Consider the following 17,563-nt stretch of genomic DNA (forward strand, 5'->3'; position numbering starts at 1 on the left):
CATGGGTAGAAGGATGGGTGGAGGAGGGTGGGTGGGGAATGGATGGATGGACAGACTGATGGCATTTGGACAGGTGGGTAGAGAGATAGATATTCTGCATGGACCAATGTACTGAAAGACATCTGTGTGGATAGACAGACAGATGGACACACTGTTGTCCTAATGGGAGAAGGGGAGCACGGATGGATGCATGGATGGCTGGAAACACTCCCGGGTCCAGGGCCTGTCTGCTCTCCGCCCTTAGGAAAAGGCCAGCAATCAGGAGCCCCAACCTTCACTTCCCACAGCCGTGGGGCCCCCAGCCTAGGGCTCACTCAACTCAAAGCAGCCAAAAGCATCCTGGGGACAAGTGTCTCTTGCAGCAGGCTGGGCCAGCCACTGAGAATCAGTCTTTGGGGCTTCAATCAGTACCCTGCTTGGGGACCAGCCAGGCCTCCAGGACCGAAAGCAGCTGCTGTCCAGGGGTGGGATGAACAGGTCTGGCCTGCTGCCCTCTAACTGCCCACTCACTGCCCAGCCCAGAGCCCGGCCAGTGTGGCCTGAGGGGCTCCCGTGGGGCTGTGGAAGGCGGTGGGGGGGGGCCTGTCAGGATCCTAGCTCTCTGTGCCCCAGCCTGCCTCAGCAACAGCCCCCCCCCAGTCTGCACAGTGTCTCCCACACCCCTATAAGCACCACAAGTTCCACCCATCAAAACTCCTGCAACATTCCTTATGCTCACAGAACAGCCTGGTTTTGCAGATGAGGATTAACTGGTTTACTTCACGTGTTAATTGCCAGCCCTCAATGTGCATGCACATCATAACTTTAACTCATTCACACAGAAGTGCAGTCACAGTCGTCTAACAATGGAGATGTGGCTCATGCCTGTAATTCCAGCCCTTTAGGAGGCAAAGGCAGGAGGATCACTTGAACCCAAGAGTTCGAGGCTGCAGTGAGCTATGATCAGGCTGCTACACTCCAGCCTGGGCAACAGAGTGAGACCCTGTCTCTGAAAAACAAAAACAAAAAACAGGATGTGATGGGGAATACGTTCTTAGATATATATCAGATATATATATATATTAGGATTAGGTGATTTCATCATTATACTAACATCACAGAGTATACAAGTGTACACCTAGATGGTACAGCCCATTGCTCCTGGGCTTCAAGCCTGTACAGCACATTATCATACTAAATACCATAGGCAACTGTAACGCAATGGTAAGTATTTGTGCATCTAAACATATCTAAAGTAAAAATACAGTATAAAAGATAAAAATTGGGCCGGGCGCGGTGGCTCACGCTTGTAATCCTAGTACTCTGAGAGGCCGAGGCGGGCGGATTGTTTGAGCTCAGGAGTTCGAGACCAGCCTGAGCAAGAGCGAGACCCCATCTCTACCAAAAATAGAAAGAAATTAATTGGACAGCTAAAAATATATAGAAAAAATTAACCAGGCATCGCGGCGCATGCCTGTAGTCCCAGCTACTTGGGAGGCTGAGGCAGTAGGATTGCTTGAGCCCAGGAGTCTGAGGTTGCTGTGAGCTAGGCTTACGCCATGGCACTCACTCTAGCCAGGGCAACAAAGTGAGACTCTGTCTCAAAAAAAAAAAAAAAAGATAAAAATTGCTGGGAGGCCAAGGTGGGAGGATCACTTAAGTTCAGGAGTTCGATACCAGCCTGAGCAAGAGCGAGACCCTGACTTTACTAAAAATAGAAAAATTAGCTGGGCGTAGTGGTGAATGCCTGTGGTCCCAGATACTCAGGAGGCTGAGGCAGGAGGATCACTTAAGCCCAGGAGTTCGAGGTTGCAGTGAGCTATAATGATGCCACTGCACTCTACCCAGGGTGACAGAGCGAGACTCTATCTCGAAAAAAAAAGAGAGATACAAATTGTACACCTTTCTAGGGCACTTACCATGAATGGAGCCTACAGGACTGAAAGTTGCTCTGGGTGAGTCAGTGAGTGGGGCGTGAATGTGAGGGCCTAGGGCGTACTGTGCACTCTTACACAGCTGGCAGTGTTACAATGACCACAGACACGTGAGTAGCGCATTGCCCTATGACGCTGCAACAGCTACGACATCACTAGGAGATGGGAATTTTTCCGCTCCATTATAATCGTATGGTAACACGGTCACACATGCAATCCATCATTGACCAAAACGTCATTATGCAGCGCGTGACTGTATTTTAAAATAAATCACTCAAATACGCTATAGCACCGCTCTCCTCGACTCTGCTGCCTCCAGAGTGTGTAAGTACAGACAAGTTGTCTGGCCAGTGTGGCCTCAGTTTCCCTGATAAACGAGAGGTTGAACCAAATGTGCTCCAGGGTCTCGTGGCCCTGAAGGCCTGTGGCATCTCTCCCCTAGGCTATGGGGTGAGCCCAGGCCTGGGGACCAGGCCCCTCGAAGGCATAAACTGAGGAAAGGCTCAAGCCCCGCGTCGCCAGCTGCAGAATCCGAGAGCTGAGCCAGACATGCCAGGGGAGGAGTCGGCCCGACTGTAAATTGGGGGTCCAGAGCTCCCCCTCTGAAATTGCTAGGCATAGGTGACCCACAGAGCCTGGAACAGACCCCAAATGTGGCCTTTCCCAACATTTAGGGGCTTCGAAGTCTAAACAGATGATTCGGTGTAGCTCCGTGTGGAACACGCCTGCTATTGTCTGAACGGTCGGCCATGCAGTTCCTCCTGGGGAGGGACGGTCTTTGTTGAGAAAAAATACTTTCAAAGGCTGATTGTGGATGATCCTAAGAGCCTATTTCAACCAGAGGCCAAAGCCACAAAAGGGACATTAGGAATGACCAGAATTTAGAGGAAAGAATGGAGGTCAGAGAGATGGGGTGAGGCAGAGGGTCCCTGAGTGAAGGCGCCCTGCCCCCTGCGTCCCCACGCACCCCCGTGCGGTGGCTGAAGGGCTACCGTGCCGTGTTGCATTGGATGCTGGTCGCACTGTGGTGGTATGAGCCCTGTCACCCCTCCCTGAGTGTCCGCCAAGTCTCCTGCACAGCCAGATGCCTGTGGCGATGGATTTGGTGGGGAAAGGGGCTGAATGTCACAGCTGAGTCTCTGTGATTCAGAAGCGTGTGTCATGGTCACGCGTCCAGCCCTCAACATGGAATTAACTCAGCCAAAGCAGACCTCAGACCCAGAGGTGACGCAGAGAGCTCCAGGATTTTGCAGAAACTTTGCAAGGGCTTTGCCTTCCCCAGGTCACTGACGTGGGCTTTGGGTTTGAGGACTGTGGAGAACACGGCCAGGGGGACCAACCATCCCAGATTTTGGGGGACCAAGGGGTTTCCCAGGGTGTGGGACTTCCAGTGCTGAAGCCAGGAGAGCTCCCAGGCAACCTGGGGGAAGCCGATCACCCTGAACAGCCAACGTCCGGGTCACATATACCCCAGCTGGAGGCCAGACTGAGCCTGTACAACTTCGCCACAGTTCACTCTCGCAGCACTGGGAGGGGGGTGTTATACTCCTCCCCAGCCCCCACCCCCTTCACCGATGAGGAAGCTGGGGCTGGGAGGGGTTAGGCAGCTTGCGCGAGACGGCGCGGCTAGCCAGGGCAGAGCCCAGGGCCCACGCTCCTCGCGTGGTTGCCTAGCGATGCTCAATTTGTCAAAGACTGAAATCAGCACCCTCAACGGCCTAACTCTGTGCCTGGTGCGGGGCCAGGTCTAGGAGTCCCATACCTTTCTAGAGCCCCTCCCCACCCCCGCCAATGGCTTTGCCTTCCTTGGACCCCCGCTGCAGGTCCCAACAGGCCTCTGCCATCTCCCCCCCATCGGCCCAGCAGAGCCCTGTGGAACTCCACCGCACACCCACCTCTGGATTCAGAAGAATCAAAAGTGGCCCCTAGTTTTTGTCCTTAGCCCCCTCCCCACCGTGTTCCACGTCCCACCTCCCACCTCCCGGCCAGGCCTGTAGGCAGCGAGTCCCTCAGCGCTCTGTGCACAGGAAGCCGAATTTCCCGCCCAGCCTGGGGGTCTCCAAGCTGGGAATTCAAACAGCTCAGCACAGAATAGGCTCAAGCAGGGTCAGCTAATGGAAATAACGAGATGATAAATTATTCCAGGGACAGAGCAATTTTCCTCTCATATCCTGCTTGACTCAGAAAACACTGTGATCACGGTGGAAATTGGAGGTGTCAGAGCTGGTATCTGGGGAAGGAGAAGTGAAAGCATTCTGCTGGCGCCATCGGTGTAGCCCCCATGGGTGAGAGAGGGTGTGAGGTCAATCACAGGCTGGACGCACAGCTGGCCCTGAGCAGGCTCGTCCTCCCTAGTGGCCCCAGGACATGCCACCAGCTGGCTAAAGGGCTAAGAGAGTCAAGGGCAGAAAGCCAAGGGCCCAGAGTCAGAAAAATCTATGTTCTCTTCCCACCTCTGGCACAGACTAGCTGTGTGGCCTTAGGTGAGTAACTGAACCTCTCTGAGCTGCTGGGCTGCCCTGACTCGTCCACACTCATGATCTGTGCCCACTCCCCGTAATCAGAGGTTGCCACACAGTAGCCACCAGGCCCTGGGTGGAAGCTGCAGCAGGGGGAGATGGGAACTGTAGTTGGACGCAGAACCCTGGCACCATCTGGGGTACCAGGCCCGTCTCAGAGGGACAGTTCCCAGGGGTGACCTCTCGTCCATGCACAACATTGCTAATTCTGGGGGCCCAGTCTGTCCCCACCTCCCACCAGCCAAGGCACTCACCCCACAGTGCTCTCTACCCTCTCTGAGGCTTCCAAATAACAGAAGTCTACCTTTTCCCTTGCTTGTCTGGGTTTTATTTTGGTTTTACAATTGCTTGTTTAGCCAGTTTTATGAAAATCTTTCTAAGGTGTATTAGGAGCACACCCATTCTCCAGATCAACATATCAGTGTCTTATAAACTCTGTCTGATGACTCAAGGTGCTTCGGAAGCAAGGAGACCTCTTTGCCCCCACGCTCAGTGGCCCCAGAATATCGGAGCTGCTGTCTCCCCCTGACGCTCTCATGGAGAGACCAGCCCCAGACAGCCCCCCCGAGCCTCACTGTGAGTCTGCTGCCCGCTGCCCCTGGGGAGAGCAAGCGTTTGCTGGCATGGGGGAGATAAACAAGCTCACCGACTCATTGTTCTTCCTTTGCAGCGAGACCAAAGCTCCCTCCGAGCTAAGCTCTGTCCTAAAGACATTTTTTACTATGTAGAAGCCTTTGATTCCTTCGCTTCCCAGCAACTGGCTGGGTTCCCGGGATGACTCCTGGAGAAGAGAAAAGAGTTTTCTTCTATTTTGTTGTTAACTCAATCCGGAGTTTGAGCCGGTAGCATAAAGATTTCAAACATCCTGGATAGGATTTCCTCAACTAGAATGTTCTGGCAAATAAAAATATGAAATCTGGGTAGGACAGATATAAAAGAAAAAGCAGCCCCAGCTCCGGGCTGATGGACTGAGCGGTGGGCGCCCCAGGTAGGCTCGAACTTGCTCGGGTCCAGAAACCAGAAAAGTCTCCCCCCGATCTGGGAGCTGGCGTGCAGCCGCTCGCATTTTCGTCTTGCCAAATAAGAATATACAATGACAACCATTGTATGAGATCATCCTCATTTTAGAAAAAGAAAGGGAAAAAACTCGGGAAAAGAGCTGTCTTTTTTAAATTAAGGGAATTTAACTTTGTGAAAAACTTACTACACCGTCCTCTGCTTCTTCCACTTTGTCACAGGTGAGTGAAAACTTCGACACAAAGCTGTCAGCTTTTCACCTTTTGTAAACCACCAGGGAAGGACCGACCAAGAGGCCGGATGCCAGGACTCCTAGGTGCCAGGGCTGGGGTGTTGTTGCGTGGGCCGGGGTTGGGTGTTCTCCAAGCCAGGTTGAGCAGGGTCCAAGTTGCACAGACACACAGCCTGCGCTTGAATCCAGAGCCCATCTCTTGTTAGCCGTAGGACCCTGCAGAAAGCCTCCATGCCTCAGTTTCCCCATCCGTAAAATGGCAATATTCATTGTGCCCACCTCATGGACTTGTGCTGCGGCCCTGTGTCTGGTACCTGAGTGTGATCACTCAGTGTCTGCTGTTGCTGTTTAGATGGGCTCCTACAGGCCCTTGCAGTCTGTGTGGGTTCAGATGAGTCCAGGGACAGAAACGAGCACTGGAGATGGAAGCCTCCAGGCCGGTTAAAAGAGATGCGGTGGATTCAACTCCTGGCAACGTGGGGCTGGCAATCCCCAAGTGCTGAAACTTTATTTGTCTAGGGACCTCGGCGACACCTGGGCAGAAGAGGATGTTGTGGGTTGTGGAGGCCCAGCCCTCCTAGCCAAGTGGTGCCTTTCAGGGAGGGGCTCTACCCCTACCGGAGCATTTCCCAGGCCTGGATCCTGACAGATGGGCCACCGGGGGGCCCCAAAAGACTGAACTCCCCATCTCCCACCACACACATACACACCAACACCAACACCAACTCACATACACACACATACACACACAAGAACACTTGCGTAAGTGCACACACACACACACACACACACTCTGACATTCTCTTCACCCTGAGCAACAAATGACTTCCAAACACCCACTCTGGTCAGTTGAATGTATACAGCTGTGTGTATATACCACACATATGTGTGCACGTGTGAGCACATGTGCATGGGTGTGCTCGCGTGCATCTGTACACTCATGCCTGTGTGGGTGTGCACCTGTACAGGTGTGTACCTATTTGGGTATGTGCATCTGTGTGGGTGTGCACCTGTCATGAACGGTGTGTGCAGATGTGTGTGCCAGTGTGTGCTGTGCCAGTGTGTGCATAGCAGTCTTGTGTGCACATGTGCGTGTGCGTGCATGCACACATGTAGATATGTAAGTGTATTTGTGAATATATGCATGAGCATAACAGAATGTAGAAGTTTGTTCTGACATCATTCTCTCTCTCCCCCCTTCCATCCATCCTCCTCCTCTTTCCTTTCCCTTTTTTCCTTTCCTGTATTGAAGAGAGAAAGGCAGCAGAGGGGACTAGCAAAGGGCCAGGTGAGCTTGGGACCACATGGACCCGAGTCCAAGTCCCAGCTCTGCCATTTTCCTCCCCAGTGATACTAAGCAAGTCACTCCACCCCTCTGAGCCCCAGTTTCTCATCTGCACTATGGGACAAAGATATTTGCGGCTGCAGAGAGGCGTGCGTGGAGGACTCGGTGGCTGGCTCCGGGCTCACACTGTAGGTTCGCAGCCTGTCCTGTCAGCTTCCACTAGGTGACCTTGGGCAGTTGGTCACCCTCTGGGTGTTTCTGTGTCCTCATCTCTAAGGCTGTCACCTGTGCAGTTGCAGTGACATATTTAACACTGTTAGAACAGTGCTTGGCACATAATAGGAGCTTTATAAGGGGCAGTTACTAAAACGTGTATTGAAAAGCATTTAGGAAAAAAAAGGAGAGAAAACAAAAAAGCATTTAGACTTTTTGGGGGGATGGAAGTGTTCTAAAATTGGATTGTGCTGATGACTGCACAACTCTTTAAATTTACTAAAAATCACTAAATTATACACTTGAAATGGTTGAATTTTATGGTGTATAAATTATACCTCAATAAAGCTATTTTTTAGAAAGCATTTAGAATTGAGCAAAAAAGCAATTTGCAAAGTAATATACACAGCATTGCTGCCATTTATGAAAAGCTTCAAACTGTATAAAACAATACTTCTCTAATACAAAGATATGTAGTCAAAATATCAAATGCAGCCTGGAATGACATTCGTAAGTTTCATCATTGTGCTCACCCCCTGGGACAAGGTTGGGACCCAAGAAGGGAAATTTTTATCTGTAATATTTTGTTGTATATTTATATTTTTAGAAGACCAGGAAATCTGGGTAGTGATATCACATAAAAGCCAGAATATAATGGGGACAGAGCTAGGTGCAGTGGTGCACGCCTATAGTCCCAGCTACCTGGGAGGCTGAGGCAGGAGGATCACTTGAGCCCAGGGATTCAAGTGCAACCTGGGCAACATAGCGAGACCCCTCTCTTAAAAAGAATATATATTTGTGTGTACAATGGCGGTTGGGGAGACGTGCAAATGAGGACACATAGGGGGGCTGGCAGCAGCCTATTTTATGACTTGGTGGTGATTACGCTGATGTTTGCTTTATAACTTATCATTATACTGTGCATCTGTGTTTTATGCAATTTTATATGCTGTAGTTCACAATCTTTTAAGTCAAATCTCTGTTAAAAAAAAAGATGAAAATGCTAATTTTGGTGGGTAGGTTTGGAGGTTTATGTTATTTTCTATGCTCTTGTGTATTAAAATTCAAAATAATGGCTCCCTTTGTGGGTTGTGGTGAGGGCTAGTAGGTAACCAGCCACCTTTGGGGTAACTCCTGGGGAAAGAGAGCTCGCCCTTCCTCCACAACCAGGGTGTCCCTGGGGTGCCCTGCCCGTCTGCAGTCCCCAGGGGAGCAGCCTGTCTGCCAGGCTCCCAGACGCCAGGCAGGCACTTGGCGAAGGGGCCTCAGACAGCCTCCCTGATTTACCAGGCTCTCCCTGTCCCTGGCTGATGGATGGCCCTCTGCTCCCCCTCCACCTCCCTGTAAATGTTGCTGTCTCCAGGGCCACCCTCCCAGAGTGAGAGTGTGCCTGGGCAGGAAGGGGCTGAGTTGGCAGGGCCTCTGCCGGCCCTCCTCCTTCCACCCAGCTGGCCTGCCTGTCACCCTGTGGCCTTCCCCATGGCTGCCTCTCACTCACATCCCACCCTTCTGCCTCTGTGAATTCAGTGCCCGCCAGCTGGGGGCCGGGCATTGTGCTAGGTCTCTGTCCCCAAGGAGCTTGCAGACAATAAACAAACAGGACCTTAACATAGCTGCTTTAGACGGGCTCTTCAAGCCTCCCTAGGTGATGGCCTCGGGCTGAGACCTGAGAGTGGGAATGAGCCACCCAAAAGATGATGTGGTGTAAGGGTATTTCAGCAGGAGGCGCTGGCTAGTGCAAAGGCCCTAGGGCGGGCTGGGCTGTAGGCTGTGACTGGACACGCATGAGAGAGGGGAGAGTAGGACAAAACAACTGAAACGGATTCTGCCTGAGTGCTAGGGGCCCTCTGCCAAGGCCCTGTGGGAGAGGAGTGAGGTACAGTCACCACCAGGGCTATGAGAACCCCGGTGGGGCCAAGGGAGCAGCTCCAGGAACAGCCACCCCATTGGCCTCACTGGGGTGGACTTCAAGCCCTGCGCCAGAGGCTGTGCCCGAAGAATCCCAGAGGGCAGTAGAGGGTAGGACCACCCTCCTTGCCACCAGCGCCCTGATCCCACCTCAGACAGGGAAAGACACAGAGCTGGGGCCCTGGCCCTGCCTCACAGTCGCTGTGTGATTGGACAGGTTGGGCCTCAGTGTCCCTGTTAACAAATATGCGCTGCTTGCAGAAGCCCTGCTTGGCCCCAGCTTCAGAACACTGGGCACTCCTGGGCCTGAAGCCTGGGCTCCCTGGGAGTGGGACCTGGGACTCTCCCAGGGGCTTCTGAGGCAACCAGGTTGGACCCCACAGCTTGAGGGTCAAAACAATGGAGACGGCTCCTCCAGGTCCTCAAGGAATTCAACACTGCTGGCGAGACAGACACAGAACAACAATAGCAAAGTATGATACGGCCCATGAGGGTGGCCCAGGCACGGCCACGCCTGAGGGCCATTATGGAAAGGCCACCTGGGTTGGCCTCACGGAGGAAGCAACACCTGAGCAGGGCGTCAAGGGTAGCGCAGGAGTGTGCCAGTGGTGGAGGGTGGGTGAGGGCCACCCAGCAGGCAGAGCAGAGGCCCAGCGAGCAGACCTGTGTGCTGTGCTGGGCTGGGCTGAGGGGCGGGGAGGCTGCGGGCTGGATGAGTCAGTAAGACCCTTCATCCCTGAGTCTTTGACTCTAAATGCAGACAAGCAAAGCGCTCTCCACACCTACCCAGAAGGCAGGTGGAGCCCACGGTGTCAGCAGCACCCAAGGAAGCGTGATAAGAGGGTGACTGTGTTCCAAGCCCAAGGGACAGGGCAGCAGGGGCCACTGGGCCTCCACCCCCTGCCCCTGCAGGGCCCTCTTCACACCCTGAGCTCTGGCCAGGCTCATCCACAAGCAGCTCTGCAAACACATCACAGTCTTCTTCATGCTAGGCCTTCCCATGCGCCGGCCCCTCTGCCTGCACCCCTGCTTCCTTCACCCCCTTTGCTGGCCTAACTTTTGCTCAGCCTTTGGGTGTGGGATGGAGCCCATGGCTGTGCCTCCTGCTCTGGCCAGAAGGCCCTTAGGGCAGAAGGGGGGCCAGGGAGCAAGCAGATTAGGGAGGGAGGCAGGACCCTGGGCTCTCTGAGGTAGGCTGGGAGTGAGCCTTCAGGCCTGGCCTTGCAGGGAGTGTGGGACCCCCGGGTCATTGTCCTGTGAGTGCGAAGGAGGAGACAACTGGGCCAGAGCTGGCAGATGCCATCCAGGATGTTTAACAAACCTCAGCTGAGCTCCAGCCTCCCTGACACACACGCAAAGAGCTGTGCTCTGCCATCTTCAGCCTAAACAGATGTGGCAAACTTGGCCTGTCATGGGCATGGGGAAACAGGTAGCTGTCACAGCCCGGAGGTGGCAAGGCTGAACACATCAGGGCTGGTGACGGTCAGGGGCATAGATTCTGGAGCCAGATTGCCCAGCCTTAGATATTGGCTCTGCCTCTTTCTGGTTGTAAGATCTTGGGCAATTTACTTAACTTCATTTACTTAATGCAACATATTTTATTGTAATAATTATATGTTTATTTCAATGTGCACTAGAGAAGTATAACCAGCACATCAACTCCCATCGCAGACATTATTGTTAGGACTAACCAGGGTATTTAGGCTTTTTATTTTTTATTTTTTTAAGACAGAGTCTCGCTCTGTCACCCAGACTACAGTGCCGTGGTGTCATCATAGCTCACAGCAACCACAAATACATGGGCTCAAGCGATCCTTCTGCCTCAGCCTCCCGAGTAGGTGGGACTACAGGTGTGAGCCACCGCCCCCGGCCTATTTAAAGCATTTTTAAAGAATTAAAGAAAAATAAGAAGTAAATAATAGTGCAGGCTCCAGCTAGTTGGACAGCTGGTTCATAAGGCAAGAAGGTTAGGGAATGCTGGTTTAGGGGGTCTTAGGGTTTAGCAGGTCTGTATACACCACCTGCTTGGCTGTGCTTTGGGTTTTCCTTGGGGTCAATGGTTTTCAAACTGTTCCTTAGACGCTGGGAGGCCCAGAGGTGTGGGGACAGGCGGGATGCAGACTAGTGAGCAGGTGAGGGCTTGGTGGCAGGGGGCGGCATATTGATAATATCAAAGCACAGGAATCAACTCCAGATGTCCAACAATAGGAGAAAAGAGAAAGAAATTATGGCCTATGAACACAGTGGAATAGTATGCAGTAAAGAAACAAACTATAGGTACATGCATCAGCAGGAATAAATCTCACAACGGTAAGTCAAAAAATGAGTTGGATAAGGATATGTAGACTGTGATTCCATTTTATAAGGTTTTAAAGCATGTGAAACAATACCTATGTATTGTTTATAGGTACGTACGTATGTAGTAAATGTAAAAATAAGTGCATGGAATAATGACAAAATTCAAGACAGTGCTTGCCTCTAGGGAAAGCAATGGAACGGAAGAGGAATATCATTTTGGGGGATTTCAAATGTATTGGTAATTTTTTAAAATTGCCGTAATATATACAACAAAATTTGCCATTTTAATTATACAATTCAGTGGCATTAAGTACATTCACAATATTGTGTGACAATCACCACTATTTCCAAAACTTTTTCTTCATCACCCCAAACAGAAACTCTGTGTCCCTTAAACAATAACCCCCCATTCCCTGCTCCCTCTAGCCCTGGGTACTTCTAATCTACTTTTTATCTCTCTAAATTTACCTATTCTAGACAATATAAGTGCAATCACATAATATTTGTGCTTTCATGTCTTCTTTTACTTAACATGCTTTCAAGGTTCATCCAGATTATAGCATACGTCAGAACTTTTTATATCTAGAGGACATTCCCTTGTCTGTATACACCACATTGTGCTTATCCATTCATCTGCTGATGGGCACTCGGGCTGAACCTATCTCTTGGCTACTGTGAATAAAACTGCCATGAACATTGCTGTATCAGTACCTGTTTGAGTCCCTGCTTTCGATTCTTTCGAGGTATACACCTAGGAGTGGAATTGCTAGGTCATATGATAATTGTACAGTTAGCTTTCTGAGGAACCTGTAATGATTTATTTTTAAGATGTCTGGTAGGTACAGGCATTCTTTACATTATACTCTAAGCCTTTATTATATAACTGAAATATTTTATAAATTTTAAAACTGGAACTAGTTAGCATTGGAAGCTTTGTTAATACCTTTGAACTGCATCATTAATTCCAAGCCGTTGAAAGCAACATTTGTGGCTATTGGCTCTCGGTTTCGAAATTGCTGGTTAGAGTTCCTGCCCATTTAATCCATTCACCCCAGTCCCGAAGGCCACTCCAACTAACACCCTGGGCTCCAGGGGTCCCCAGGCCTGTTGGGGGAGGGGCTTGTTCGTGCTGTCACCTATGCCTCAGGCTATGCACCTCTTCCTCCCAGAGGTCATTTCTGGAGCTTCCCTGGAGAATTCAGCATTATCTCTTAGTGGCATCTAATCTCCTGCCAAAGGCAGCCTGATCCCAGGCTAAGCCCCTCCTGACAGGTGAGCCTCTCACCCGGCCTGTTTCCAATCTGGCAGCCCAGACTTTGGCAGTGTTGGGGGAGAGAGCCTGGTTCTTCCACCCAGCCCCTGGGCAGTCTCCGAGTGTCCCAGGAGGGACAAGAGACTAGGATCTCTTTGCACCATTTAGCCCATCACTACAGCTCCAAAGCATTTGACATCTGCAAAATAACATCATTAGGGAAGTGTTAACTTCTCCCCACTGGTAGGCCTAGTGCTTGTAATGTACTGTGACGAGTGTAATGTGTTTATGAGAACGTGCATAATAAATTAGCAGAAATAGCTGCATTTTTAATATCGCTTAATATATCAAATTTGCCTCTCAGTAGCCACAAGCTATATTGCAAACACTTCGGCTGACTTGCTTGCAGCAGAATTCCACTATGCTTCCCAGGCTGGAGCCACGTGCAAGCAGAGGAGGAGGCAGAAGACCCCCAGAGTGGATGGTTCATACGTCCCTTTCTGATTTATCCTCCATCATCTGGAATCTAAAGAAAAATGGGGCTTCATGCATCACCAGGCCCCAGACAGAACACAGCACAGGGCCTGTTACCAGATAGTTGTGCAACAAATATTTGTAGAAATGTGGATTCATGAATAAATGAATGGACAAGAGCCTCTCTGTCCACCAGCAACAGTGCTTAGAATTCCTCCCTCCAAATCCCTCCATTGGGTTAAAAATTCCTATTAATATAGAGAAGATTCCATCAGCACAGCCTGACAAGAACTCCTCCAGCAATCTGGGAGGGGTGGAAACTGGGGTACACATTAGGCCAGGGCCAGGGAGGGCCCTTCCTCCTCCAGGATGCGGACACCAGCCAAAGACGCCAACCAAGGACATCCAGCCAAGGGCAACACAGAAGTCATTTCCTTAAAAATGCATGTCACCTACTCATCCTTCTCAGCCAGGAAAGAGGTCATAATACTCATACTGGGGTATATCAGACTCCCCACTGTGGCTTTGCCAAACCCTTCTAGAAATTCCAACATCCCACACACACATACCTGGGGTCAGGCACTCACTTCCCTAATCAAGAATCGCTAAATATGGAGAGTTTATCAGGTGTGTGTTACACGTGCGAGCGGCACGGAGGCAGCTGAACGGGTTGAGAGTCACTGTATTAAACCATTAGCACCTTCTAACCAAGCAATTCTCAACCTTCATTGTGCATAAAAATCACCAGGGTGCTTGTTAAGACACATCCTGAGTCTGCAAGCACAGATTCTGAGTCGGCAGGTGTGAGTCGGGGCCTGGAACCTGTATCGTTAATAGACATCCGGTGGGACAGGTGCCTGGGTCGCCCTTTGAGGAACCCACTTCTACCCCATTGGACAGGGGCCTTTGAGAGGGTCCGTGGGGAGAAGCGGGTGGGGGAGAAAGGAGGGCACAGAGCTCCTGGTGGCCATGACCAAGGGCAGACTCTACCCATTTAACTTTGCCAAGGGCTGCTCCAGCTGCCAAGCTGCCCACCCCAGCATGGGGAAGGGAAGGCAACATGATTGATGCGGTCTGGACATGTCCAGCTGCTTAAAGATCCCTGCACGTGCCAGTCGGTGCCCAGCCCTGGCAAATATTAATACATCCGTTTCTCAGCGTGCTTCCGCCCCAGCGTCCTCACCTGGTCCCGACAGCAGACAGGAAGACAGCGAACAACATCTCACCAGTAGAGAAATCGAGGCAGGCACAGGACGTGTGACGATGGTCTGCACCAGGAAGGCAAGGGCAAGGGAATGACAGTTGCATGCCAGGCACTGTGCTAGGGATTTATATCTGTCCTCGCCTTTCATCCGCACAAGGCTTTTAATCTCCCCCATTTCACAGGTGAGACTGAGGGTCTAAGTTAAGCAACTTGCCCAAAGTCAGACCAGTTGGGAGGAGGTAGACACTGGCTTTTGAATCCAAGTCCATTTACTCCCTGACCCATGCTCGTTCTAGAAACTGCCCAGATAACACCCTTTCTACCGCTTCAGGGGGCCCCATCCCATCTCAGCTGGGCTCATAGCTGGGCAAATCCAGACCTCAGAGTGGATCTCAACTCTGCCTCCTGCCAGGGCTTGGCCCCATTTATGCCATGTGTCTCTCCAGTGGGTGTCTTGGGGTTCCCTGGCTCACTGCTTTGGAGGCTGGGCCCTCCACCCTACTTCTTTGGAGCTTCCCCGAAAGCTAGCTCCTGCAGAGCCAAGAGCTACAAGCTGATCCTCCAAAAAGCAGACTCACAGAAGGTCAAGAGACCAGGCGGAGACCAGGCATGGTGGCTCACGCCTGTAATCCTAGCACTCCGGGAGGCCAACATGGGAGCATTACTGCTTGAGGCCAGGAGGAGTTCAAGACCAGCCTGAGCAAGAGTGAAACTCCCATCTCTATAAAAAACACAAAAATTAGCCACGCATGCTGGCTCGCGCCTATAGTCCCAGCTACTCGGGAGGCTGAGGCAGAAGGATCCCTTGAGTCTAGAAATTTGAGGTTGCAGTGAGCTGTGATCACACCACTGCACTCTAGCTGGGACGACACAGCGAGACCCTGTCTCAAAAAAAAAAGAAAGAAAAAAGAAAAGAAAAATTTAAAAAGGAGACCAGGAGGGAACAGTCGACTACCAGTGGACACAGGCAAAGGACCTTGATGTTAAAGGGCACAGGGTCAGGGGTCAGGATATCCAGGCTCTTGTCCCCAGTCTGCCTCTTTCTAGTCACTTGACCTCCTGAAGCCTCAGTTTCCCCATCTGTAAGACCATAATAACAACCTCTTCCTCCTCAGTAAAGGAATTATGAAATGATGGTTCAGTGTCTGTATTTTAATATCATATCATTACATAATCATTTTGTTATGCAGCCGCCTCTGGCATAGAAAAAGTCACTCTGTGCCTGTTTAAGGATTAATCCCTCCTAAGCATTCCTGGAAATGAGAAACCCATTGTGTCAGCTGCCCTTCCAGGCACTCCTGTCCTTCCCTTGGCCTTTGGCTCTTGGAAGCCTGAATTTTTCATCAGACTGTCCGTAGGAACCCCTGGGCCACTTCATTCCACTGGAATCCCTGAGACTCTTGGTCCACTCTCTCTGCCCTCGTCCTCCTCAGTTTGCACTGCCCCTGTCCAAGAAGCCTCAGGAGGAGCTCTGGGGAACAAGGTTTTTTCTGTATTCCCAATCTGCTCTGCACCCCTGGAGCTCTGTAGGAGTGGGGAGGAAAAAGCAGGAGGGGAAATGGAAAGCATGAAAATGTCAGGACGCCTGGGTTCTAATCGCAGCTCTGCCACCAGCCAGCAGTGACCCTGTGCACGTCCCTGTGTCTGAGCCTTAATTTCCTCACCTGTGAAATGGGAAGTGTATGCCCTGTCTACATTATAGGGTGGTATGAGGAATCAATGAGATGACATCTGTGAACGTCCTTAATGTAGTTCTCAAAGGTCAGCATAACCGCCACCAACCAAGTCAGAACTTACGCAAACATCACCTCTCATCAGTGACTCTCGTCTTCCCAAGGGATGGGAGAAGAGAAAGCCAGCCCTATTGAGCACCTCTTACCTGTCTGGTTCTGCGCTAGATAGCACAGACACTGTTCTATCTCACCGCAAGGCTGTGTAACTGGAATTAGCCCTGTTTCACAGATGAGGAGACTGAGGGTCAGAGAGATCAAATAAACCACCACAGTGACGCAGCTGGAAGCCATGAGGACAAGGCCACTCCCACCCTTTCTCTGCTTCCACCCGTCCATTTCCCCACCCGTTATGGTGGGGAAATGACACTGGTTTGGGGCCCCTCATTCAGACTCACAGAAGGGACCCAGCCAAGAAGATAAGCATCTCTGACCTATCAGTGGAGCGCAGAGAGAAAACAAGATTCCATCCGTGACCAGGGCTCTCCAGGGACACATCTGCACCAGCAGCAGCCGTTCCCAATGGAGCTTCCGGGCAGCAGCCAGGGCTGGGCGGTTTGGGATTTGTTTAGTTATGTGACCATGTGGGAGGCCTGAGTAGGGGGCGGTGCCTCATTCACCACTCCGTGGGAAGGCCGCCTCTGCCCAGGCCCTGCCTGCCCTCACCCTCCTGACCAAGCCTGGTCTGGGTTCTCAGCCATCCTGCTGGTCCTTCAAACCACTCCCTGACCAAGTGAGGAACTGACCCGAGGTTACAGAGAGTGTGTGTGTTTGTATGTGACCTGAGAGGAAGCGTGCAAAGACTGTGCCCACAGTGACCTTATACAGTTGAGGGTGTACGTGTCCTGCCAGTGTGTAAGCAGCCTGTCCCAGCACTCCCAGGAGTGTGACTCCGGTGTCCTGCTAGATGGGGGAGGAATGAGGAGGTTGTGCCTGGGGTACCCTGATCACTTCTATGGGTGTAAGCGTGTGTCTTGTTAGGGGTGCTTGGGGCATAGAAGACTGCGCCCTGGGTATCCTAGACCACGTGTGTGTTGGAGGGTGTACAGTGCAACAACAACCTCAACCAAGTCTGTATGAGCATATGTTTTTGTCTCCCGCAGGTGCGGAGTGGATGCTTCCACCAAGTGTCTCTGCACACGTTTGTGTGTGCTTGCAGTGTCCTTGCACACCTGCGTGTGTCCTGTAAGAGTGAACGGAGCCCAGCATGCGCTGGCGCAGGTGGGGATGCGTGAGTACGCGTCCTGCGGATCCCGGCTCAGCTGGCTCCCCGCTTGTCCTGCGAGTGCGCCCGAGCGGAAGGCGCCCGGGTGGCCTTGCCTGCCAGCGAGTGTGCGCGCGCGGGGTCCCGGACCGGCGTGCGCGCCGGTGCGAGTGCGAGTGAGTGTGGCGCCGCTCGGCTCGCTCCGCTCCGCGCCGCCCGCGCGCGCAGCCCGCACACTCACACTGCTTGGCTGCTACCGGGTGACGCGGGCTGGGCCCGCCCCCTGCCTGCCGGCCCCTGGCACTCACTTGCGC

The sequence above is a fragment of the Propithecus coquereli genome, unplaced genomic scaffold (assembly GCF_000956105.1).
Source record: "Propithecus coquereli isolate 6110/MARCELLA unplaced genomic scaffold, Pcoq_1.0 Scaffold409, whole genome shotgun sequence".
Taxonomy (NCBI): Eukaryota; Metazoa; Chordata; class Mammalia; order Primates; family Indriidae; genus Propithecus; species Propithecus coquereli.